The 27,422-nt window shown below is 36.1% G+C and overlaps 1 long non-coding RNA gene across 1 annotated transcript in view; it reads right to left on the reverse strand.

Annotated features, from left to right (window-relative positions):
- LOC134480982 (uncharacterized) overlaps positions 1-27,422 on the reverse strand; it is a 123,167-nt gene that overhangs the window by 27,292 nt on the left and 68,453 nt on the right. The window contains exons 3-4 of the long non-coding RNA XR_010056094.1: positions 24,513-24,642; positions 2,096-2,213 (exon numbers count right to left, since the gene is read on the reverse strand). This is a non-coding gene — a long non-coding RNA (uncharacterized LOC134480982). The remainder of the gene's footprint in view (positions 1-2,095; positions 2,214-24,512; positions 24,643-27,422) is intronic.

The following is a 27,422-nucleotide window of genomic DNA, read 5'->3' on the forward strand; positions in this document are numbered from 1 at the left end:
TGTGCAGGGTCCTCATTGCGTATCCAGTTTGCTAATCTATGTCTTTTTATTGGGGAGTTGAGACCATTGATGTTGAGAGATATTAAGGAATAGTGATTATTGCTTCCTGTTATATTCATATTTAGATGTGAGATTATGTTTGTGTGCTTTTCTTCTCCTTGTTTTATTGCCAAGATGATTAGTTTCTTGCTTTTTCTAGAGTGTAGCTTGCCTCCTTATGTTGGGCTTTACCATTTATTATCCTTTGTAGTGCTGGATTTGTAGAAAGATATTGTGTAAATTTGGTTTTGTCATGGAATATCTTGGTTTCTCCATGTATGTTAATTGAGAGTTTTGCAGGATACAGTAGCCTGGGCTGGCATTTGTGTTCTCTTATGGTCTGTAGGACATCCGTCCATGATCTTCTGGCTTTCATGGTCTCTGGCGAGAAGTCTGGTATGATTCTGATAGGTCTGCCTTTATATGTTACTTGACCTTTTTCCCTTACTGCTTTTAATATTCTTTCTTTGTTTTGTTTATTTGGTGTTTTGACTATTATGTGATGGGAGGAGTTTCTTTTCTGGTCCAATCTATTTGGAGTTCTGTAGGCTTCTTGTATGCTTATGGGCATCTCTTTCTTTAGGTTAGGGAAGTTTTCTTCTATGTTTTTGTTGAAGATACTTACTGGTCCTTTGAGCTGGGAGTCTTCACTTTCTTCTATACCTTTTATCCTTAGGTTTGATCTTCTCACTGAGTCCTGGATTTCCTGTATGTTTTGGACCAGTAGCTTTTTCCGTTTTACATTATCTTTGACAGTTGTGTGGATGATTTCTATGGAATCTTCTGCTCCTGAGAGTCTCTCTTCTATCTCTTGTATTCTGTTGGTGATGCTTGTATCTACGGCTCCTTGTCTCTTCCTTTGGTTTTCTATATCCAGGGTTGTTTCACTGTGTTCTTTATTTATGGCTTCTCTTTCCATTTTTAATTCCTTCAACTGTTTGATTGTGTTTTCCTGGAATTCTGTCAGGGATTTTTGTGATTCCACTCTATAGGCTTCTACTTGTTTATTTTTGTTTTCCTATGTTTCTCTATGGGAGTTTTTCATGTCTTTCTTGAAGTCCTCCAGGATCATGATCAAAATATGATTTTAAATCTAGGTCTTGCTTTTCTGGTGTGTTTGGATATTCAGTGTTTTCTTTGGTGGGGGAATTGGGCTCCAATGCTGCCATGTAGTCTTGTTTTCTGTTGCTTGGTTTCCTGCGCTTGCCTCTTGCCATCAGATTGTCTCTGGTGTTACTTTGTTCTGCTATTTCTGACAGTGTCTAGACTGTTCCATAGTCCTGTGCGTCAGGAGTGCTGTAGATCTGTTTTCCTGTTTTCTTTCAGCCAGTTATGGGAACAGAGTGTTCTGCTTTCGGGCGTGAAGTCTTACTTGTCTACTGGTCTTCAGCGGTTCCTGTGGGCCTGTGTCCTGAGTTCACCTGGCAGGTCACTTGGAGCAGAAAAGTTGGTCTTACCTGGTCCCGAGGCTCAAGTTTGCTCGTGGGGTGTTGCTTTTGAGCTCTCCATGAGGGCGGCAACCAGGAGGACCTGTGCAGCCCTTTCCAGGGGCCTCCATGCACCAGGGTCCCAGATGGCCTTTGGTGTTTTCCTCTGGAGTCAAAAATGTGGGCAGATTGTAGTCTCTTCTGGCTTCCCAGGCGTGTCTGCCTCTCTGGAGGTTTAGCTCTCCCTCCCATGGGATTTGGGTGCAGAGAACTCTTGATCAGGTCCCTTCAGGTCCAGGCGGTGTCTAGAGCACAGGGGACCCGCAGCTTCAGTGCCCCTATCTTCCAGTTCCCATAGGCAGTATATTGTTTCCTCTTGGGCCATGGATGTTGGCAGGGGTGGGCAGTATTGGTGGTCTCTTCCACTCTGCAGTCTCAGGAGTGCCCACTGGTCTGGGCGGTGAGCTCTCTCTCCCAAGGGGTTTGGGAACAGTGAGCTGCTGCGGGCTGGGATCAGCGAGGTTGGGGCTCTAGCTAAAATCCGGAAGTATCTGGTCCCAGAGGAATTTTGCCTTTGTGTGTCCTGAGACCACCAGGCAGGTTGCTTGGACTAGAAAAATTGGTCTTACCTGTGTTCCCGCAGCTCAAGTTTGCTCGTGGTGGGTTGCTTTTGAGCTCTCCTTGTATTTTCTTTCATATAGGTATCTTCCTTGTATTGAAGTTTTCCATTTCGGATCCTCTGTAGGACTGGATTGACAGATAGATACTATTTGAATTTCTACTGCAACATCCTAAGTAACAAAATAAGTCAATTCTAACTGAAATGTTTCACAGATTCAATTTCTACTGTTACTCTTATAAATCATACATGTAGTAGTTCTAATATTAAAATATGCATTACAAACTTTGCTTCTTTAGAAAATGTAATGCTACCTTAAATTTAATCATAAATAAAAAATCGGTGTGACTTTCACCTCAAACAGTAATAGAAAATATCTAAGCTATTCTCAAAAGGCACTGACCATACCATATTTTTCACTACCAATCTGGGAACATAGGACAATACTCCATAGTTTAGTAGGACATGATTGAATAATAACAAAGCACAATAATACATTAGTACATTTATGGCCTTATTTTGCTAATTGTTAACCAGGATTCATTAATAGAAATGTGCCAGTGTTTTTAAATGATACTGTCATATGAATGCAATGGGAAGGTTTAAATGCAGATCACTTGAAGTTATTTCTTTTCTTTTTTTTCTCTCTTTTTTCCCTTTTGACAAAGAAGACTAATGCTGCATTATGTTTTATTGTTCAATAAAATTATGTGCTAAAATTTAAAATAAATAGTACATTTATGATATACAAAAATAGAGATGAACTATTATTTATATTGTTAAGTAAAGATTTAATAAGTTATAGAATAGCCACCAGATATATATTTAGGGCAAAAACTCTTTTGAAAAAAAACATAAGTGAATTCAAAATATGTATTACTAATATGTAAACTTATTTATGTAACTCACTGAAATAGCTATAAAAGATGTGTGCTCTGAGAAACTCTAAGAAAATATCAAACATGTGAATTTTCCAGGTATAAATACAAATTTGCTCATTGCAAATTTTTGTTGCTTTTATTATCTAGTATTAGTTACAAATAACTGATTTATTATAACTTTTTCATGCATGTTTTTCAGTGTAATTTGATCATATTCATAATATAAACTAATATTTAATTATTTTAGAACCATTTTAATAGACATAAATCATTGCTGACACATTACATATATATATATACATATATATATATATATATAATGACTCACATTCTGTAGGACTGATAACAAATACATATTCTTATTTATTTACACTGAGGTAATATTTTCATTAGAGTTAAGTCTTAAATCATCTTCCACATTTTATTTTGAACTTGAACTCTATTTCATGAATCCAATGTTTTATGTCATGTAATTAGTGCCGGAAAGAATGATGCACTACTAATCTTACAAAGCACTGTGTGTAGATTTCTGTGTCTAGAGCTGCATAGCATGATCTTTATTTCAGAAATTTCATTTATAAACACAAGTTTACATTATCTTATAGTCATGTCGTGCAATATTATATATTAAAATAACATGAGATCAAGCACTCACACCAGTCGACAAGAGGCATGTACCTAGATAGAAACAGTGACAGTTGCATGAACACTATGCTGGAGTTGAGCACCATCAACCACAACCATTACCAGTTCTATGCCATACCATTGAAAGAATACTTTAAAAATAATACTAGTTGTTAATAGCAGCCAAAATTTTAAGGAATCCCCAAATTTAATACCCTTATATTTGGGACAATATTGCAGAAATTTCATTCACAAACAGAACTGGAAAAAAGAGGCCCTTCAAACACACACATGCACTTATGCACACACAAGGGCTCATGCACACACAGAGGAACACTCTTTTAAATTTTATTTATTTTTAAATTTTATTTTTCTTGGATAATTTATATATTTACAATTTAAATGGTATCCCCTTGCCCCCTCTCCCATACACCATCCAACCTCCTCCTGCTTCTATGAGGATGTTCCCACTACCACTTCAATGGCATTGACACATGCATAATCTGGCTCCTATCAGTAAGCACTTCTTGGGATCAGCAATAGCGATTGGGTTTGGTGGCTGTACATGGAATAGTTCATCAGGTGGGCAGTCATTGGATGACCTTTTCTGCCATCCTTGCTCCACTCTTTGTCCCTGTATTTCCTCCCATGAGTATTTTGTTCTCCCTTCTAAGAAGGAATGAAGCATCAGCATTATAGTCTTCCTTCTTCTTGGGTTTCATATGAACTGTGAATTTTTTCTTAGGTATTCCAAGCATTTGGGCTAATATCCATTTATCAGTGAGTGCATATCATGTGTTTTCTTTAGTGACTGCGTTACCTGACTCAGGTTGATATTTTCTAGTTCCATCCATTTGTCTAAGAACTACATGTAGTCATTGTTTTAAATAACTGAGTAGTACCCCACTGTGTAAATATACCACATTTTCTGTATTCATTCCTTTGTTGAAGAACATCTGGGTTTTTCCCAGATTTTGGTGCTTATAAATAAGGCTTGTATGAACATAGTGAAGCATGTGTCCTTGTTATATGTTGGAACATCTTTTGGGTGTATTCCAAAGAGTGGTATAGCCGGATCCTCAGGTATTACTGTGTCCAATGTTCTGAGGAACCACCAGACTGATTTTCAGAGTGGTTGTATCAGTTTGCAATCCCACCAATAATGGAGGAGTGTTCCTCTTTCTCCACATCCTCACCAGCATCTCTTACCACCTAAGTTTTTGATCTTAGCCATTCTGACTGGTGTGATGTGGAATCTCAGGGTTGTTTTGATTTACATTTCTCTTTTTTTTTCTTTTTTTATCCCCCCCCCCACATTTCTCTTATAACTAAAGATGTTGAACATTTCTTTAGGTTCTTCTCAGCCATTCAATATTCTTCAGAATTTCTGAATTCTTCAAAATATTCTGAGACTTTCTGAATTCTTCAGAATATTCTGAGAATTATTTGTTTAGCTCTGTACCCCATTTTTTAATAGAGTTATTTGATTCTCTGGAGTCTAATTTCTTGAGTCTTGGTATATATTAGATATTAGCCCTCTCTCAGATGTAGAGTTGGTAAAAACTTTTTTTCAACCTGTTGGTTGCTGTTTTGTCCTATTAACAGTGTCCTTTACCTAACAGAGGCTTTGCAATTTTAGAGGTTCCATTTGTTGATTCTTAAACTTAGAGCATACGCCATTTGTATTCTCTTCAGGAAATTTTCCCCAGTGCCTATGTGTTTGAAGTTATTTCCAACTTTCTCTTCTATTAGTTTCAGTGTATCTAGTTTTATGTGGAGGACTCTGATCTACTTCAACTCAAGCTTTGAACAAGGAGCAAAGAATGGGTCAATTTGCATTCTTCTACATGCTGACCTCCAGTTGAAGCATTTGTTGGAAATGCTATTTTTAATCCATTGGATAGTTTTAGCTTTTGTCAAAGATTAAGTGACCATAGTAGTGTGGATTCATTTCTGTCTTCAATTCTATTACATCTTTCTACCCTTATATGACTGTATCAATACCATGCAGTTTTTTTTATCATGATTGCTCTGTAATATAGCTTGAAGGCGGGGATGGTAATTCGACCACAAGTTCTTTTATTATTGATAATAGTTTTCACTACCATAGGATTCTTACTTTTCCAAATGAATTGCAAATTGCTCTTTTTAATTTTGAAGAATTGAGTTGGACTTTTGTTGGGGATTGCATTGAATCTGTATATTGCTTTCAGCACGATAGACATTTTTTACAATATTAATTCTGCCAATCCATGAGCATGGGAGGTCTTTCCATTTTATGAGATCTTCAATATGTTTGAAGAGACTTGAAGTTCTTGTCATACAGATCTTTAACTTGCTTGGTTAGAGTCACACTGAGATATTTTATATTGTTTGTGGCTATTGTGAAAGGTGTCATTTTCCTAATTTCTTTCTCAGCCTGTTTATCCTTTGAGTAGAGGAAGGCTACTGAGTTGTTTGAGTTAATTCTACATGGAGTCATTTTGCTGCAATTGTTTATCAGCTATAGGAATTCTCCAGTTGAATTTTTGGAGTTACTTAAGAATATTATCATACCATCTGCAAATAGTGATATTTTGTTTTCTTCCTTTCTAAATTGTATCCCTTTGTTCTCTTTTTGTTGTCCAATTGCTCTGGCTAGGACACGAATTACGATATTAAAGTAGGGAAAGAGTGATTATCCTTGTCTAGTCCCTGATTTTAGTGGGATTGCTTCAAGTTTGATGTTGGCTACTGGTTTGCTGTATATTGCTTTGCTTTGCTTAGGTATGGGCCTTGAATTCCTGATCTTTCCAAAACTTTTAACATGAGGGCGTGTTGAATTTTTTAAATGTTTTTTAACATCTCCCTTAATATTTCTGATTTTTTTAATTTGGATGCACTCTCTGTGCCCTCTGGTTAGTCTGGCTAAGGGTTTATCTATCTTGTTGATTTTCTCAAAGAACCAGGTTCTGTTTTTGTTGATTCTTCGTATATATCTTTTTGTTTCTACTTGATTGATTTCAGCCCTGAATTTGATTATTTCCTGTTGCCTACTCCTTTTTTTGTGTATTTGCTTCTTTTTGTTCTAGAGCTTTTATGTGTGCTGTCAAGCTACTAGAACTTCTTTTTTGGAAGCACTCAGATTTTCCCTCTTAGCATGGCTTTCATTGTGTCCCATACATTTGGGTATGTTGTGCCTTCATTTTCTGTACATTCTAAAAAGTCTTCAATTTCTTTCTTAATTTCTTCCTTAAGCAAGTTGCCTTTGAGTAGAACATTGTTCACTTTCCATGTGTATGTGGGCTTTCTGTTGTTTTGATGTTATAGAAGACCAGCCTTACTCCATGGCTATCTCATAGAATGCATGAGATTATTTTAATCTCCTTGTATCTATTGATACCTGTTTTGTGACCAATTTTATGGCCAGTTTTTGAGAAGGTATCATGAACTGCTTAGAAGATGGTATATTCTTTTGTTTCAGGATGAAATGTTTTATAGATGTCTGTTAAATCCATTTGGTTCATGACTTCTGTTAATTTCTGTATGTCTCTGTTTACATTCCAGGATTTGTTCATTGATGATTGTGATGTGTTGAAATCTCCTACTATTATTGTGTGTAGTGCAAGGTATGCTTTGAGCTTTAGTAAAGTTTCTTTTATTAATGTGGGTGACCTTGCATTTGGAGCATAGGTGTTCAAAAAATGATAGTTCATCTTGGTAGATTTTACCTTTGATGAGTATGAAGTGTCCTTTTTTCTTTTTTTGATAACTTTGGTTGAAAGTCGACTTTATTTGATATTAGACTGGCTATTCCAATTTGTGTCTTAGGACCATTTGCTTGGAAAATTGCTCTCCAGCCTTTTACTCCGAGGTAGTGTCTTTGTCACTAATGTGTGTTTCTTGTATGTAGCAAAATGCTGGGTCTTTTTATATATCCACTCTGTTAGTCTATGTCTTTTTATTGTGGAATTGAGCCCAATGATATTAAGAGATAATAAAGAATAGTATTATTTCCTGTTATTTGTGTTGTTAGTGGTAGAATTATGTTTGTGTGACTATCTTGGGTTTGTTCCAAGAAGATTACTTCTTTCTCTGGGGTGCAGTTTCCCCCCTTTCCCATGTCTTGGAGTTTTCCATCTTTTATTCTTTGTTTGGCTAGATTTTTCGTATTGTGTAATTTGGTTTTCTCATGGAATATCTTGGTTTCTCCATATATGTTAATTGAGAGTTTTGCTGGATATAGTATCCTGGGCTGGCATTTGTGATCTCTTATGGTCTGTATGATACCTGCCCAGGATCTTCTGTCTGTCATAGTCTCTGTTGAGAAGTCTGGTGTAAATCTAATAGGTCTGCCTTCATATGTTACTTGAATTTTTTTTCTTAGTCCCTTTAATATTCTTTCTTTGATATTTGTATTTGGTGCTTCTATTATTATGTGATGAGAGGGACCTCTTTTTTAGGTTAAGGAACTTTTCTTCTATAATTTTGTTAAGATATTTAACAAATATTTTTAAGTTGGGAATCTTCACTTTCTTCTATACCTATTCTTCTTAGGTTTGGTCTTCTCATTGTGTCCTGGATTTCCTGGATGTTTTGGGCAAGGAGCTTTTTGCTTTCTCCATTTTTCTTTTTCTTTTTTGACTATTGTGTCGATGTTTTCTATGGTATCTTCTGCCCCTGAGATTCTCTCTTTGATCTCTTGTATTCTGTTGATGATGTCTCTTGAACTCTTTCCTAGGTTTTCTTTCTTCGGGGTTGTCTCCTTTTGTGATTTCTTTTTTTTTTTTTCTTTTTCGGAGCTGGGGACCAAACCCAGGGCCTTGCGCTTGCTAGACAAGTGCTCTACCACTGAGCTAAATCCCCAACCCCTGTGATTTCTTTATTGTTTTTATTTCCATTTTTAGATACTGGATGATTTTGTTCAATTCCTTCACCTGTTTGGTTGTGTTTTCTTATAATTTTTAGGGGATTTTTGTGTTTATTCTTTAAGGGATTCTACTTGTTTGCTTGTGTTCTCCTGTGTTTCTTTTAGGGAGGTATTTATGCCCTTAATTCTCTATCGTCATCATGAGATGTGATTTTAAATCCAAATTTTGTTGCTCGGCTATGTTGGGATATCCAGTATTTGCTGTGTTTGGAGAACTGGTCTCTGATGATGCCAAGGAGTCTTGGTTTCTCTTGCTTATGTTCTTGAGTTTGCCTCTTCTCATCTGATTATCTCTGATCTTAGGTGGTTTTGCTGTCTCTGACTGGAGCTTGTCCCTCCTCTGAACCTGTGATCTTTGAAGTGAGACCTGTCCTGGCAGACCAGCTCTCTGCTGCCAAGTTTTGGGTCTGAGAGCTCTGGACAAGCCCCAGCTCTGGGAACAGTTGGGGACCAGAAGATTCCTGGCCCAGGCTGCCCTGTTGCCCCTGAGTCCTGTGTACTCCCTCAGGGTCTCTCTTTAGATAGTCAATGGAGAAAAAGTGGGATTCTACCTGTGGGCTGTGGGATTAAGAGGGAGAGTGGTCCTGGCAGACTAGCTTTCTGCAGGCAGGTTTTATTTCCAAGGGCTGTAGTGTAGCACCAGTTCTGGGCACAGGAAGGACCATTCTAAATTTTAGATGTCACTGTTTTATCAAGTGAAACACATTTAAAATAGTGAGGTTTAAATCAAATTTGGCTCCTTTTTCTCACTGTGAAATTGACTATTACAATTATTCATCCTGGCAAGGTTTATGTCATCTCAGAAATATATATATATATATATATATAATTATAATTATATTTACTAGAGTAAATATCTCAAGTTTATAATCTCTAGAGTAGTCCAAATAATTAAATAAAAATTAAAAATTGTTTAAAAATAAATGTCACTTAAATGGCATAATCTTGAAGTTTTAATAGATGATTAAGCATGTAAAAATGGTACATTTTTATTAAGAAAATTAATTATTTTCCCAGAAAATATCTAGTCTTTTCAAATATTCTAAATTAGTAGAGATTTTTGTTCAAGAGAGAAACTAAACATGGAGATTGAAATATAAAAAAAAATATATATATATATATATATATATATATATATATATATAACAATAGAGCAAAGCGAATTTGAAGAACAGGGAAGATTAGAAAAGCATTATTGTTATGGTAGAGATTTTGATGGCTGACTTTTCATTATTTTCAAAGAATCAACCATTTTTACCATCTTTTCACCAACATTATTTTGAGTTTTTTCTTGTTACTAAAATGTTTGTGGCCTAAGAATTTTTCTACTGAAAAACATATCAAATAAACTATTTTATTAAATGAACAATAATTACCTATTTATTCTCTCACTTGATGTCATTACTGAGTATGTAGACAAATGGTATTTGATATGAAAACAACATACTAAGCACATAGAAGGGATGGATAGTCATTTTGAAATCATAGCCGTGTCATCCTCTATTTTATTTTAAATGTCCATGCCTCTATTAAAATATTAGGCCTTACTATAAAACTGCTTAGTTCAAAAAATATTTTAGAGTTTAATAACAGTTTTCAAATATATATATATATATGTGTGTGTGTGTGTGTGTGTGTGTGTGTGTGTATGAATCGAACACACACACATATCTACAGTTGTACTGAATAAAGGACAATAAATGTAACTAATCTAAATGCCTTCTAAAAATATAAAGTTTATGAAGGTTAATTCCTTCCTGTGTAGTTAACACTCAGTGCTACTGCTACATGGAAAATATTAGCTGTGCATTATCAGGGCCCAATACTTGAAGCCTAGGAAGCTCAATATCTAAGAATGAGTGGACCTCAGCCATGGATAATCATGATTGCTATTTTGACTACATCTGAAAGCACTAAAACCCAGCAGCAGGACACACCTGTGAGGAATTTTCTTGATCAGCTCACTTAAGATTGCAAAAGCCACTCTAAGTCTGAATAACTGAGGTTCAAAGGGCCACCCTAAATCTTGGTGTACCTTCTAGTGTACAACAATAACAAGATAATGTGTATAGGAGAAAGCCCAGGAGTAGTCAACCTTCCATAAATAATCACTAGCAGCAAAGGGAAGTTGCCGGGGTAGAAATAATCTTCCCCAGGAAGAGCACATCAATAGGTCATCCAAAATGGTCAGGCCTGAAAACATATATACACACGTAACACTATACAATCTGAACAGGCTGAATTTAAAGTCTCTCTCTCTCTCTCTCTCTCTCTCTCTCTCTCTCTCTGTGTGTGTGTGTGTGTGTGTGTGTGTGTGTGTAACAAGTAATGCAAAAAGAGCTCATGAATTTGAAATAGAGCAAGAAAGATTAGATGGGAGGGTTTGAAGGAAGGAAAGAAAGGGGGAAATGATGAAATTATAATATCAAAAACAAATAATGCTTTTAAACAAACAAAACAATGGACTCAAAGAAGTCATCTTTTTTGCTTTTTCATGCTTAGCATCATGCCCATTGGTGGGTCTATCTATCCTACTGCTGAGGTATTATTTGTCTAATATTAGATATTAGAACATATTTCTTTGGGATTTCAACATGGACTGAAGAATACATTGAAGCACCCAGCCTTGGACTGAACTACTATCGGGTTTGTTCCTTTCTTTTTTTTTGGGGGGGGGGGTTTGTTCCTTTCTGTCAAGATGACATCATGGTTGGGCTAGCCCAACCATAACTTTAAGCCAGTTAATAAACATCCTATTCCTGCTATAATTCCTGTTTCTCCAGAGAACCCTAACTTATACAACTATTGTTTTGAACAATTTGGAGAGAAGATATTATATTCTGCTTGAAAAAGCATATCATTATAAGATTTTTCACCTGTAAAAGTAGAGAAAACAAAAGGGTACGAATGAATGTTCCTTCTAGAGTTCAACTGCAACAGCCTATCAGCAACCTCTTGAGCTCCATATCATAAAATTTCTACTGTCACACAGTAGTGCTACTCTGGGAACTAGCTTTTATCACATGTACATTACAGGGATATTCAATAACCAAACTATCACAGCAGTAATCTTAATAGAAAACATAATAATTGGACATTAGTAGCCAATATTCTAAAGCCAATGTGTACGTTCTATTGTGACAAAACAGTCACAGTTGCATAAAATTAAATGATATATGATTCATTATGCTTTTTTCTACTCATTCCTTTCTACTCATTCAATCTCACAGTAGTATTCATATATCATTCAATAGCTTAGAGTTGATGGTAATAGTTGTAATATTTAAACATCTCAAATTACACATCTTCAGGGAAAATTCAATATGTAGACAATTCAATTTATGCTTAAATTTAAGTACATCTGCCATCAGCTCATTAATTAGTAGATGCTTACATTATTAGGCATAAAAACCACACAAAAATACTTTAAACAAAAAATAAAATTATGTCATGAGGTTCATGCTCATAAACGTGTATAAACAAACACGAAGCATACAATGAGCTAAGAAGTTTTCCTCAGCAATTTATTTCAGAAATAAATATATGATGTCTGACTTAAAAGTTACTAACAAGATTACCCTTTACTCTAAGCATGAATTGAAAAAAATTATCTAGGACAAGCTCTCTTTATAAATAAATATGAACACCTTTTCTGAAATAGTAAACCTTCATGAATAACTTTTAAAATATAAACTTTTTTAATTATATTTGAATTTCACAAAATGCATTTCATCATGAGTTCTCCACTTACAGCTCCTTGAATGCCCTCTTACCTCTCAACTATCTCACAGCTTTCTGTCTTAAAACAGTAGCAGCAGCAACAACAACAACAACAACAACAACAACAACAACAACAAAAACTTACCAAGTCCATTTTTTTATACATCTATAACCAGAGGCATGGGATCATACACTGGTTAGGGGTTAATCTACCAGGTCCAATAACAAAAAAGAAAACTGACCATCCTTAATTCAGAAACCATCAGTTATCCTTTGCTCCTAAGGTAGGAACAGAGTCCATTAAGTCTCTTCTTTTTCCATGTAAAATGCTGACTGGCTTGATCTCGTGCAGGTCTTATGATAACAACTCCAGTGCTGTGAGTTCAAGAGTGTCACAGTCCTGTCATGTCCAGAAGATGATGTTTACCTTCAGGTCCTCCAACGTGTGCTTCATATCATCTTCCCAATTAGAAAAAGTGAGATATATGATTCTCATATTCCTAAATGACCAATTTCAAAGCCATAATTCTGAGATACTTAGGAACATATTCTTCCCTTGTAAAAATTAAACAAAAAAGTTTTTAAAATTTTAAATCTTGAAAGAGAAAAGTTTAAAAGTTTTTTAAAGTAATAATGTAAGAAAGGTCAAAAAGCCCAAAGTTACAAAGAATCTTCCATCAAAAGTAGACAGGTAAAGAGGAGATAGTGGGGCAAAGTTTAGAGCAGAGACTGAAGGAACAGTCATTCAGAGCCTGCCACACATGTGGCCCATATATATACAGCCACCAATACTAGGTAAGATGGTTGAAGCTAAGAAATGCATGCTTGTAGGATGATGTCACAGGTGAGGCAGGTACAGGATAGAAGGAGGCCTATCATTGGAGGAGAAGGAAGGATGGGTGGGAGAGAAGTTTGAAGGAAGAGGAGGAGACTAGGGGAGAGAGGAGGAGACAGGGCACAGGAGAGGGGCTGAGAAGCCGTGGCAGGACAAGATGGCAGGTGATGTTAAGATTCTGCTCTGTGTATTTACAGGTTGTTATTAATGTTCTCAAGGGATGGATAGTACCGGGCACTGTATGTTTAAGTGGGCAATTATATCTTACCAACTGGATCTAAGATTATTGTGTTGTGTGTTCTTTTATGTGAGGGTTTGAGTATAAGAAAGTGTGCGGCTGGGATGTGTTTCTGCCAAGATAATCTAGCAGATATCTTGGGACACCGCGGCGTGGACCTAGCGGGGTAAAAGACAATTATTCCTGTCTATTTTATATATTTTTACAACAACACATGCTGACAGGAACCGGATATAGATCTCTCCTGAGAGACACAGCCAGAACATGTCAAATACAGAGGAGAATTCCGGCAGCAAACCACTGAACTGAGAACTGGACCCCTGTTGGATGAATTAGAGAAAGGCCTGAAAGACCTGAAGGGGCATGCAACCCCATAAGAACAACAATGAACTTCTAGGAACTGAACCACTACCCAAAGATTATACATGGACTAATCCAGGGGTCCAACTGCAAATGTAGCAGTGAATAGCCTAGTAAGAGCACCAGTGGAAGGGGGAACCCTTGGTCCTGCCAAGGTTGGACCCCCAGTGCAGGAGAATATGTGGGGGGAGACAGTAACGGGGATTGATACCAATATTGGGGAGGGGGGATGGGGTTAGGGAGCTAATGAGCAGGAAACCAGGAAAAGGAAGAACATTTTAAATGTAAATAAGAAATATCCAATTTAGTAAAAATGGAAGGGAAAAAAAGAAAAGAAAAAGTAGCCAGGTAAAGTGAATATAAAGGACCCTATGACCAGTGCTGTTTATTTAGAAGAAAATATATTTTGTAATCTATCAATCAATACTGGTAGATTCTGACTCGAAACTATTCATCTAAAATGGGTTTTGATTTATGATTCAAATTATTTTTAAACAATCTCAGCTTTATTTATATCTAACCATGGGTTTTTTATATGCAGACTTCTATTTTATCTATACAAACAAGTGCTTTATCTGGTCATAACAGCTAAAAATGTTTACATAAAATCTACCTCTTACAAAGAAATAGGTTCTATTTTGTGGAATAATCTGGACAATATTGGTATGAGGTCTTCTGATAAGTCTGATAGAATTCTGCACTAAAACCCAGGTCCTGGGCATTTTTTGGTTGGGAGACTTTTAATAACTGTTTCTACTTCTTTAGGAATTATAGGACTGATTAGATGGTTTATCTGATACTGATTTAACATTAGTACCTGGTATCTGTCTAAAAAGTTGTCCATTTAATCCAGACCTTTCAGTTTTTTTGAATAAAGGCTTTTGTAGTAGGATCTGATGCTTTTTGAATTTCCTCAGATTCTGTTGTTATGTCTCCTTTTTCATTTCTGGTTTTTTTAATTTGGATACATCTGCACAATGGAGTACTACACAGCTATCAAAAAAATGACTTCATGAAATTCATAGGCAAATGGATAGAACTAGAAAACATCATTCTGAGTGAGGTAACCCAATCACAAGAGAGCACACATGGTATGCACTCACCGATAAGTGAATATTAGCCCAAAAGCTTGAATTATCCAAGATACAATCCACATACTACTTGAAGCTCAAGAAGGATGACCAAAGTGCAGATGCCTCCATCCTTTTTTAAAAGGGGGAACAAACATATTCATAGGAGGGTATATGGAGATAAAGTGTGGAGTAGAGCCTGAAGGAATGACCATTCAGAGCCTGCCCCACCTGAGAATACAGCTCATATACATACATATATATATATATACATACATACATATACATGAATACACTTCAACCTTACACAAAGCAACTTGAAAATTGTGAGAACTAAAGAAATATGCTTCCCAGGAAGTATAAAGAAATTGGGCAATTGGTTATATAATACCAAATAATCTTGAAAAAAATATAAAAGTAATGATTGTGTAAGTTACCTTTACATATTTAAATATATGTAAAACCAGTAAGTAACGAAATAATAGGTCATGAGTTTAAAGGAATACAAGAAAGTGTATATAGGTTTTGAAGGAGGAAAGGAAATGGGGAAATGACATAATAATATATATATAAATGTAGTAATGTCTATATAATTAAAAATATGTAAGATAAGGTTAAAAGGCATAAATTTTTCAGAATGTATTCTGAAGTTTAAGTCTTGTAGTCTTAGGTCAATATTGCATTTTGTTATCATTATCATATAAATTTACAATTATATGACACAAATAAAATTTCGATAAGCATTTATTTATTTTATTTATTTTTTAACTTTTGGTCTTAATTTTTTATATGTTTCTTTTTTCAAATTTATTTATTTGTTTTTTTTCCATTTTTTCCCATCTTTATTAAATTGATTATTTCTTATTTACATTTCAATTGTTGTTCCCTTTCCTGGTTTCCAGGCAAACATTTCCCTAACCCCTCCCCCTCTCCTTCTATATGGCTGTTCCCCTCCCCATCCTTCCCCCATTACCGCCCTCCCCTCAACAATCTCGTTCACTGGGGGTTCAGTCTTGACAGTACCAAGGGCTTCCCCTTCCACTGGTGCTCTTACTAGGATACTCATTGCTACCTATGAGGTTGGTGCCCAGGGTCAGTCCATGTATAGTCTTTAGGTAGTGGCTTAGTCCCTGGAAGCTCTGGTTGGTTGGCATTGTTCTTCATATGGGGTCTCAAGCCCCTACAAGCTCTTTCAGTCCTTTCTCTGAATCCTTCAACGGGGGTCTCGTTCTCAGTTCAGTGGTTTGCTGCTCATTGTTTTTAATCTGAATTGAAAGAGAGAATGTACTAGTGGTGCTATTTATTTTACAACGTAGGTTGAACTTTTATCTATTTAGCATTTTAGGCTATAGATTTTTTTATTAGTAGCATATATATTATAAATAATTATATAGTTGAACCATTCTTAAATATTTGGGTATAAATATTTTCCTATTGTATTCTTATTTAGATTTGGTATTTTTAGTACTTTAAAGTTCTTGTAGACTTCTGCAGATTTGAACACTATTCAAAGGTAAAATTATTTTTTTGTTGTAGTTGCTGTTTTCATACAGCTTTTTTTATATAGGTCTCTTTATACTATTTAATCTTTATTTAATTTTGTTATGTCACAAACATACAGAAATTTATTTAAACATTTCTAATTTGTGTGTGTGTGTCTGTGTGTGTTTTTGTAAGCAGAATGCATTGTAGGCTGTGCAAAGTCTTCTATTGTGTTATTCAAATACTGATTTCTCTGCCCTCATACCATGTTGCATTCTGGACACAGCACTGCAATGCTTACACCAAGACTCTCCTGTATCAGGTTTCTGTAAACAGTTCTTACCATTTATTCTCTGCCTTCTCAATAATGCCTATCACTCAATGCCTGGGCAGAATAGAGAATAGGGTAGGAAAGAAAGAGATTCAGATCCTTAAGTAAGATGGAAAATTTGGAGCCATGAGAAAGAGATTTGGAAAGAGATCATGCAATCGTACTTGATGCCTAAAGGGCTCGATCTATGATAATATGCAAATATCATGGGATAGATCTGGGAAGTAGCCAGATTAGCAGAGAAAGTAAAGTAGATCATTTAACTGCTCAGCTATTAAGATGCAGTTTTAAATTGATATTAGTATTAGTATCTGTATAATTATTGGGGAACAGTATAATGTAAAGAAATACAGTTGCCATATATATGTAGATATATTCATGTTTTTCTTTTTTTAATCCACAATTTAATAAGTAAAAGTTTAAAATTAAATGTTGGTGTCTGCTATAATTTTTCTTTTTTCATCTCTATTTCCATTAAATTTGATAGTCTTTTTCTTTCTTTTGGCTAGGGAATTCATACCTAGAAGTATAAAACTAGAAGAAAAAACTGCCCTAGGGACAAATTTAATATTGTTATTTAGCTAAGTTGTCCTGACACTAGACTTCATTTTATGTATTTATTATTAAACAATTGAAAAATGATTCTCCTAGTCTTAAACACATGAGACTCTTATGTTATAATGAAAAACAATAAGTGCAGAAACAAAAAAATCATTCAAGTTGAGAATAAATGACAATCAAATGCCAGTTCTAAGCATGATATTTATTCCTCCTCCTCTAAGGCTCCAGGAGTATCTTCCAAAGAAAAACTGTTCACTCTGGGGTTCAGCACCAAAAAAGGTGTAGCTAATTTGTGTCTACTGTTCCCATCAATATACGTCTTTCAGTTTAGTCTTTTTCTTTGTCAGCATAAAAATATAACTGAAATAATGATCTACTTGCTGTTTAAATACATCAGCCTGCGCAACTTCATTTATTCCGAGAGAAGTCATGCATCTTGAAAGCAAAGATTATTCCTCCCAGCACAGTGAGAAAGAAGAGCTTCACATTTGCATTGATTTACATTGTCCTGGAGGTGCCACTTTGGATTGCCAGAGGTAGCCTTGTGTTGAATTATAGAAAGAAAAATTGCCCCACAGATTCAAGTACTGGGGCTTGTGTAAGGGATAGTTTTATAAGGATAGCAATAGTAAATCTGTTTAGACTCTGTCTTCATTTTTATCATTTACAGCATTGTTGTTAAATGTAGTGACATATTACAGGAACATTCTTGTTAACCTTGAACAAAACTAATATGTAAAATGTCTCTGTGAAATATTTGTGTTTTTCTATGTTATATTATCTTCTTGCATATTGTAGATAAAATTGTATGCCAGTATTTCTGACTAGGCTGACTAAATGGAGCTGGCACCAACACTTTTCATTATTTAATAGACAACTATATTAAGTGTAGTGTCATCAAGGCTGAAAGCAAGATGATGAAGCCAACCTCTGTCTCTTTGCTTTAATATTTAACAATGAACTAAGAAAACAATTCTTCATATATTTTTCAGACAGGACACAACATGCTCCAACTTGCAAAATGTTCTTTACTCCGTAAAAGGAAAGCCTAGGCTATTCTTGAAATTGAGAAGAACACAAGTCTAGTCCAAATGCTGTCAAGGAATAATTTACTGTTTGCATGAACATTTTTTTTTGCTTTATTTTAGCTACTTCTTTAAAGAAAATGTGGTATGTTTTACATGACAGAAGCCAGTTCCTAGACCAAGAGGACATATGTGGCATTTTTTTAAAGGAGCATTTACCTGGATTTTATGAAGGAAAAAGATGGATTCTTTCTTGTCTCCTCCTTACTCTCAAGGGTTTAATAAATACTCAGCTCAAGAGCCAGGACAACTGTTGCAGCTTTAGATCATTAAATTCTTGTTGTTTATTACAATACATTTTTAAAAATTAACAAGGTCTATATAAATGAATATGTGGAAAGCAGGAGAAAAATATTATCTTTAATAATGTATTCAAAATAGCATGAATTTCCATTCTACAAATCTTCTCCTTCCTGAGATACTGATACATAGTCTGTAAAGCACATTGTCTTGTGGTCATTAGTGTTCAGCAAAACCACCATTCTTAAAAATAGCTGGAAAAGAGAATGCAAAATTTTCAGAGGTAGCTTCATGCATATTTCTTATAGTCATCTATGTAGTAAACAGTTTAATATTGTCTCATGGTTTCGTGACCTTTGTTCTTACCTTCTTGAAAGCATTCTCTAATCATGTTTAATCCAGAGACCTTGCCTCGGTGCCCTAGGTCCCACTAGATACATTAGTGACATAATTTATTTTGGGAGCTTTGGGTCACAGTATTGGTAGACCTTTGGTGGATCCAGAGACCTGAGACTGAAATCAGGTGCTCTTGTAATAAGTTTTGCTTTATACTAAACAAGACACCCACAGAAAATAAAAGGAAAGTGAGCACAAACTAGTAAGAGCCACAAACTTGTAAAAACAATTCTTGGATGGTCATTCATGTTGACAACATTCATTGAATAGTTTCCTAATTCCATACTTGGAAACTTATGTGCATCAACCTGGAGATCACTAGAAATTCTGTGTTTATAACATTTCCAGAACTATGTCCAATTTTTTCCTTTTGGGGCTAACTTTAATATTTCTTCTTAGGCCAGACCAAAGATCAAACTTAAAATGACAATTTCCTTTAGGTTTTCGTCATCTTCTTAATAAATTAATTAAACTAGTATTTGGACTAGTGTTTGGAATGTCTTCAAACTGTGATTGGTTTGCAGAGTAAAGTCGATTCTGTTTGAATTCTGATTTTGATTCACAGTTAACTAACAGCATGACAACATATTCTGTGTCTTCCTTATTCACAGAACTAGACAAGATAGCAGGATACCTGGAGAAAACTTATATTCAGGTGCCATTGCCCTTGAGCTAAAATAATTGCCTTAGAAAAACATGTTGTTTAGCCATGTTTGTAATCAGAAGTATACTACTGTCAGGTTAAGAATTATCTAGAGTGGCAAAACATGGCATAGATTAATTCTGATACTTTTGTTACATGCTTATTATACTAAGCCCCTGCAAGATAAATGAAAAAAAGGTATGATTTAAGCATAAGACACAAATCAAGCATGTAATGATAACCATTGAATAACAACTGTGAATTAAGATTTAATCAGAAATGTGATGTTGAAGGACCCAGTGTGTAACCTAGACAGTTCTACCAGCAGTTACAATTTATTTTGGTTCTAAAGTTCACATCCCCAAAGTGGTTTACATTAAAGTGATAATCTAGACTTTTCTAAGTGCAGGAGAAAAACTACACCTGTAAAAACCCTCTATCAGATCTTGAAATCTGTGTGAAGTGAGAATATTATCTTTGACTGCTATATAGCTACCATGAGAATAAATCCCTCAGAAGTTTCATAGATAAAACTAAGTCTCAGATTAATCAAATCATCAAATACTGAATATGATGATATTGATTTGGACATGGAGGACCCAAAGAATATGATTTTTTTTCAGATACTATAGAGAAATGTAGAGTAGTGCCTAGGAATGCTGATTTTCTATATAGACCTATGAATATGCTAATGACCAGAAACATAAACTCTGTTGAATTCATAGTTTGTATAATTACCATTTGAGAGGGTGAGGCTGATGACGTTCAATATAAAATGTCTGCTATAAGTTCATGGGACTAAACACAGGAGCTCCGACGATGGATCTTTGTTTGATAAAGTATTGGTAGCAGATGTGAGTACTTGCAGGTGGTCCTGGAAGTTTGACACCTCAACTCCACTCACAGCTCACTTCTTCCTCACTGATGATGGGAGATGAGCAGCAATATTCCTGCTCTTGACACATGCCTTCCCAGTCAGATGGGATCACAATGCATCACCCTGGTACTTTGTACTTTTGAAACTATAAATTAATTCTTATCAATTTGTTTGCAACAACAGGAAATTCACTAGTGCGGATATCACTTGGGGTGGTTTTGTCTTGTTTCCTTTCCTCTCTCTTTTACTTCCAAAGGGATTTCCATCACATTAAAGAGACCAATACTCCAGATTCTACAGAGATGACTTTACAGGGAAGGAGCTGTCACATGTCTCAGAGAGAAACAGCTTTGTTACCAAGATTTTCTTTATAGGAGAATCAGTCCTTAGGTCTAGGATGTGGTACTGGCAGCAAAACATAAAATTTGGCTTTAGACTACCATTTATTTAATACCATGGACAGAGAGCCAGGTAGGTGACAGCATGACAGGGTCTCTTAGGAAAGCTTCTGTCTCCACACTAGAGCCAGCACGGTGAAGGCTCTGCAGACAGCAAATCCGTACCGATACTGCACGTAAATAAGTCTCTCTAAAGCTTTCTATGGCCAGGTATAGTTTCGCAGCAGAAGCCTGTAGCACAGTGTTCTGATTCCTAGGAAGAGGTAGTAAAGCGCTGGAAGGAAAGATAATTGGGCATCAATACTTTCTTTGATATAAACTCATTTCTCCAGCTGAGAAAGCCTGGCACTTGGAAGTCTGTTAGGAAGGATTCGTAATGTCTCAGTAGGTTGTATATTGGGGTCTGTGTAAGGGGAAAGGCTGCTATAAGGCACTGTAGTCTGAGCAGCAGGTGGGTTCTTTTTTCCTTACATCCAGCAGTGATATACTTGCCTTTCCTTTATAGATCTCAATTAGAAAGACCACTAGTTACAGAGAATTCATCTGCTTCCATACCTACCATTCAAAAATATAAGCCATCCCTAAATTTCCTTTTGGGGCAATAGTGGTAAAGAACTTGGTGTTGCACCTTGTGCCCCAGTGATCAAAGTGTGCACCTTCATTTTCCACTAACCACGCAAAATGTCCAAATTGATAGCCAAGAACAGAAAAGTAGAAATTATAAAAGTGCTCACATTGAAAATAGGACAAATAGATCCAATGACCACTCCCAAAACCCACCTGTAACAGGAGTTCTCAATCTTTCTAATGCTGCAAACCTAATATAAGTTTCTTACATAGTGGTGACCCCTGTGAATTTATTTTTGTTACTACATCATACCTGTCACTTTGCACTGTTATGAATCATAATATAAATTATTTTAGAGATAGAGGCTTGCTCAAAGGATTGCAACCTACAAGTTAAAAACTACTTATCTATAGGGTCCGGAGAAGAGGTAGAGCCAGCTTTTATATATATAAACCATGTCTCATAAAGTCTAGTCCAGCTTATCGTTGTATAGGCTCAAATATCTCTACCCGGTTGGTTCGTAAAGTTGTCAATACTATGTAATAACTCTTTCCCAGAGAAAATTTTCCTTTCTGAATAGGCCAGGTTTTGCTTCTCCTAACATAAGATTCTTAGATAAAATTTTGTCTGTAGTTTTAAAAATCTGAGACATAAATTAAGGAAACTTTAAAATGTCTTCATCCCAGCCACATTAGTTTCAGCTGCAGAAACAACCCTGGGGATTGTATATTTTTTATTATTTATTTTTTCTGAGAATTTAATGTCATTACCATATTTCTCTCATCCATATATCTCATGATTCCTGAAAGGGCTGACTACTGTAAAATTCCACACAGAAGTAAAACTTTACTTGACAAGAAATCCAGAATTTTGTCTGCATAATAAAGCCATACCTGATAGTAGAAGGATGCTACCATTACTGAAGTTTGTAATTTGCCAGCAAATTATCTACTCAGTCAAGAAAATGGAAATGAGATAGGATAGCTACACCACATAAATCCTTACCCACCTGCTGACAGCAAATGTTGGGTTTACATTAGCAATTTTCCATTTGCAGCTGGTCCATCACCTAATGTCTCATTTGCTAGAATGGGACCTATAGTGATGATGTAGTAAATCCCATAATGCATTCCAGTGGAAATGCAACCAAACATTAAATCATATTTGCTTCTTTACTTTCTTAACTTGGAAATTGCTTTTATTGCATGCTAAGATTGCGTTCAGTGGAGTTATGAGTTACAGCACCACTTTTACGGGCTAAAACTACCTACTATCAGGACTGTGTATTAGCATAGAAGAGACAAATAGGTCTCCCGATGGGAACAGGGGAGAGAAATCCCCAATGAAATTTTAGAGTTCAATACCTGATCCCCCCCAAAAATGACCTGTTTAGTATTGTTTTTTTTGTTTATTTGTTTGTATGTTTGTCTCTGTTTGTTTTCTTGACTAAAGTTAGAATTATACTTGGACCTGAAATCCTAGCCCTAACTGAAGGCCAGAGATAACAAATGTGTTTAAGACAAAATGTCTCTGAATTTGTCAAGGTTGAAGTATGGTGATTTCAGTAGGATGGTCTGTTTCTTCCTCTTCCACTAAATGAATACACTTTTCCTGAATAACATACTTCAGGCATGACAAAAAAATACAGGGTGCCTGGACACCTGGACAGCTGGAATGGAAATTATATTGACCACTTTAACGCTTTCTCCCTTCATTCAGTAAAGCTCCATTAAGTCCAAGGCAATAGGATGAGTTGTATCCCACTCCTGGCCCCTGCATTTGTTGTAGATGATCTCTGCCTTTTCTTTCTTAAGCTTTCTATAATTAAATATTCTTTCTAAACCTCACCTGGGATATGTGAGTTTCAGTATTTGAAATTATGAGACAAGGAACTGAAAGTCAGTGGCTCTTGATGGCTTTGATTTCCACTGAGTTTTTTGGACACTAGCTTTCTGAGTTAAGTTCACCTAATGCCCCCGTGCCACTGCTGTGAACAACGGAAAGAATAGTTAATGCTGATTGCTTACTTTAGGGCCTTTATTGCCTCTTTTCTTAATGTCACAAATTTCTAGATTTTCTAAGTTTAAGACTCACCCCTGCTTCTTTTTATTTCTTCCCTGTTCTGGATATGTCCTTGTCCTCATATCATCAAATCCTCAGTATTTTCCCAGGATATAAATCTAAATCTTTCTATTAACTAGGCACAGTGATTTGGACTCCTGATACTGAAATAATTTATGAATGATTTACTTCCTTCTATTCTAGACACCTCCAGTGTACTTAGCTTCTTCCTTAAGGGGACTGTTGCTAGGAAGACAAAGTAAACGACTTTGAGATCAGGTGAGAAACTGTCTTCTACAAAGAAAAATAGTTCTATTTGCTGCTGATCTCAAATGGCTCAGGGAACAAACAAAAAGAAACAAATACTTTTCTTTCTATACCCACCAGAAAGTCTTTAGTCTTCTGTGTTAAATTTGGGAGTAGTTCAACTCTTTTCAGCAGCTTATTGGGGGCGAGAGCTCTGCGTTTCTTGGTTTCTGGTCATCCTAACATCCTCTACTTCTACCTTTCAGTAGAATAAGCAAATATAATAGTATGATCCAGATTTTTACCTTTTAGCTTTATTTTGCACATATTATAAGGCCTTTGTGTTAGGGACCCTTACCGTACTTAATCTCAAAAATATATAGTTTGATTAGAGACTATCCTATGTGTGTGACTGTTAAGAGCTAGTTTCATCTTTGGATGATACCAGAAATACTGTATGTGATATTTTTTCTTGAATTTAATAGTTTTATTTTTAGTAAATCTATGTATGTAAAAGAAAAACTATGCAAGAGATGTCCCATGTATTCCAAGTTTTCCTTTCCACAAAACACCTCACATTGTCATCATTCCTAAAGGAGTGACACACTTGGTACAACAAATGACCACAAAATATTATCATGGCCACAGTTGAAATTATGATAAAACATTGAATTTTCCTGCTATTAATTTGAACAAATAGAATTTATATAAACCATCAAAATGTCATAAAGAATACATTTAGTGTTATAAAATTTCTTTTCTCTTTTATTCATTCCTTGCTGATTCCTATAGACATCGATGTATTTTATTTTCATTTTAAATTGCCTTGAGTTATTTTAATGACAGAGATTGTATGAAGTTCCTAAAATAACCCAAACTTAAGCTAAAAGAAAAAAGATTACCTTGTAAAACTTACAGGAGAACATCATTGCTAAGGACAACATCCACGCAGTTCATTGAACATAGGTTGAGGTGATGTACACTTGGAGCCTTCACTCCTACATTCTAGTCTCCTTGGTATAAAAAGGTACCCTGCAGGATATGGAAAGAAACACGTTGATATCAATCTTAGCACAAAACCCTTGACCAACATTCTGTCCTTTGGGCAAGATGTGCTGGAGAAATGCTTGTACCAAACTTGTGAGAGTGGCCCGCCAGTATTTGGTTTAACTTGAAACCCATAGCATGAAAGGAAGTCCTTGCCACACACTGCCTTCATGGCCAGGAGGTATAAACTGGATGCTTCAACCAAACACAATTGCCAAAATTAATGAAATCAAATAGTGAAATGATTTCTAATGATATGTGGTGATTCTTATAGATTGAAACCTTGTCCAGTAACCTTTAGATAGGCTTCTTCTGACAAGATATAAGAACAAATATAAAGGGGGTTGGGGATTTAGCTCAGCGGTAGAGCGCTTGCCTAGCGAGCGCAAGGCCCTGGGTTCAGTCCCCAGCCCTGGAAGAAAAAAGAAAAAAAAAAGAACAAATATAAAAACTCACAGCCAGACATTATGCAGGGAGAGAGAGAGAGAGAGAGAGAGAGAGAGAGAGAGAGAGAGAGAGAGAGAGAGAGAGGCTAATTGGAAGTCTCCATTTGGGGAGGTCCTTGGAAATCCCCAAGAAGAGAAGAAAAATAGAATGCATGACTCAGAGGGGTTGGAAGACCTCAGGTGAACATGGTTTACTGAATAAAATAAGCAAGACTCCCATGGACTCATAGAGACTGAAGTGTCAAAATAAGTACCAGGATGGGAAGGCCTTGATCAGTACCAGGCCCTCTGTGTATATGCTATGACTATGAATTTGGTGTTTCTCTGACACCCCTAGCTATGGGAAAGGCTATATTTCTGACTTTTTTGCCTACACTTGTAACTCTGCCTTCTATTTGATTGCCCTTTCCAGTCTCAATCTGAAGGTTTTCTCCTTGTCTTATTGTATCTTGTTTTGTCCTGTCTAGACATTGTCTTTTGGAGGTCTGCTGTTCTCTAAAGAAGAAACAGAGGAAAGTGGATCTGGAAAGGAGGGAATATGGAGGTAAGCTGGAAGGAGTAAAGAGGGTGGATATGTGATTGGAATGTATTGTATAACAGAAGATTTTTATTTCCAATAAAAACCAAATGAAAAACAAACAAACAATTAAAATAAAGAGGGACAAAAATCTTCTAGATCTTCTCATAGGATCTTAGACAATTCCTTGAGAAAACATTTTTCTCTTCCTTTCATGCCTATTCACTGTGCATTCTCACTGTCAATGAGTGGATGTTACTGCTGGCCATGACCTGGCTGATGTTTCATACTAAAAATGTCTTATATGTATGCTGATTGTATTGTGCTATTACTTTTTTAAATTACATATATTTACTTACTAGTTTTGGGGGGATTTTATTTGTGGCATTTGAAATTTTTAATAGTGTATTATGTTCTCTGAGGGAAAACAAGACTTCTACTTCTCCATTGCAAATCAGTATATATGCTTTCTTTTCCTGTCTCAACTCATGGAACCCTCAAAGGTTCCCAAGATGGTACTGAAAAAGGGAGTAAGAAAAGAAACCTCTCACTTCTTTTGGATTGAGTGGGGAGCCTCCTTGTTTCTAAATGCTTAGTCTCTCTTACATTTTAATATGTTTCTAATATCTCACATTCATTGATTTTTCACTCTTCCACTCACAGGTTCTTTTTCACTAATTTTGAAATATCCTTGATTTTTGTGTTCTCTTTTGGATAGTGTGCAGAGTAGAGTAAGAGAATAAAGAAGACCAAATTGAAAAGCAATTTATTTGTAGTTCTTCTTGTGGAGTCTAGCATAACTGTAGTCATTCTGTTTAATGCCTGCAGCCGGCAATCTAATGCTGTTGCAATGAAACTTTCTCACGTGCTGTTATTGGGAAAATTTCTTATCCCTGAGTTGATGTCATATTCTATTATGTTCTAAGCTTTGGTGTTCTTGGAAACCAATCACAATAGATGTCAGATAGAAGTGTTGGTAAACTTAGCCAAAATTAGCCTGGACCTGAACCAACCCCACTGTAGCACTTCCTGCACCTACTTATGAGCTTTTAAGAGATCTCATTTTTAGGTTCAGACTCCGTCTTAGAGAACCTGCCCGAAGACTGGACTCAAGACCTGAACCTAGCAACAGTTTCCAAGTTACCCGCCAAAAAAACCATGAGCCTAGCTCCAGTTTCTAGGCTAACTCCAACAAGACCTGAATATCCAGGTTAATCGCCCCCCAAACAACAACAACAACAACAACAACAACAACAACAAAACCAAAAAACCTGTGTCTAGCACCCTCGGTTACAAGCTTCCCTCGGCCTATCAATCACCAATGTAGAGGGGAAGCAAAGACTAGAAATGCTCACCCCTCGCTTGCAACTTTCTATAAAACCTTGGCCTACTGTTAAGTGTTCGGGGCTCTTTTTCACCAAAACTGTCCTACAGGGTCAGCAGTGGACTGAGCCCAAATCGAGATTGTAAATAAAGGCCATTATGTGATTAAATCGGATCAGCTCCTCACTGGTCTTTCGGGGTCCAGTAACACTTCCTCGGCACTATACTTTATGGGGTTTTTTTCTTTCATAAGCTACTCCTGGAATGTACCCCAAGAGAAGAGAGACACCTTCACCAATATAAGGGACTAAACTACCAAACAGTAAGTACACATGGAGGGACCCATGGCGCTAGCCACATATGTGGCAGAGGATGGCATTGTCCAGCATCAATAGGAGGAAAAGCCCTTGATCCTGTGAAGACTCATTTTCCCAATGTAGGGGAATGCCAAGGTGTTGAGGTTGGAGTGGGTAGGTCAT

The sequence above is a fragment of the Rattus norvegicus genome, chromosome 11 (genome assembly GCF_036323735.1).
Source record: "Rattus norvegicus strain BN/NHsdMcwi chromosome 11, GRCr8, whole genome shotgun sequence".
Classification (NCBI taxonomy): Eukaryota; Metazoa; Chordata; class Mammalia; order Rodentia; family Muridae; genus Rattus; species Rattus norvegicus.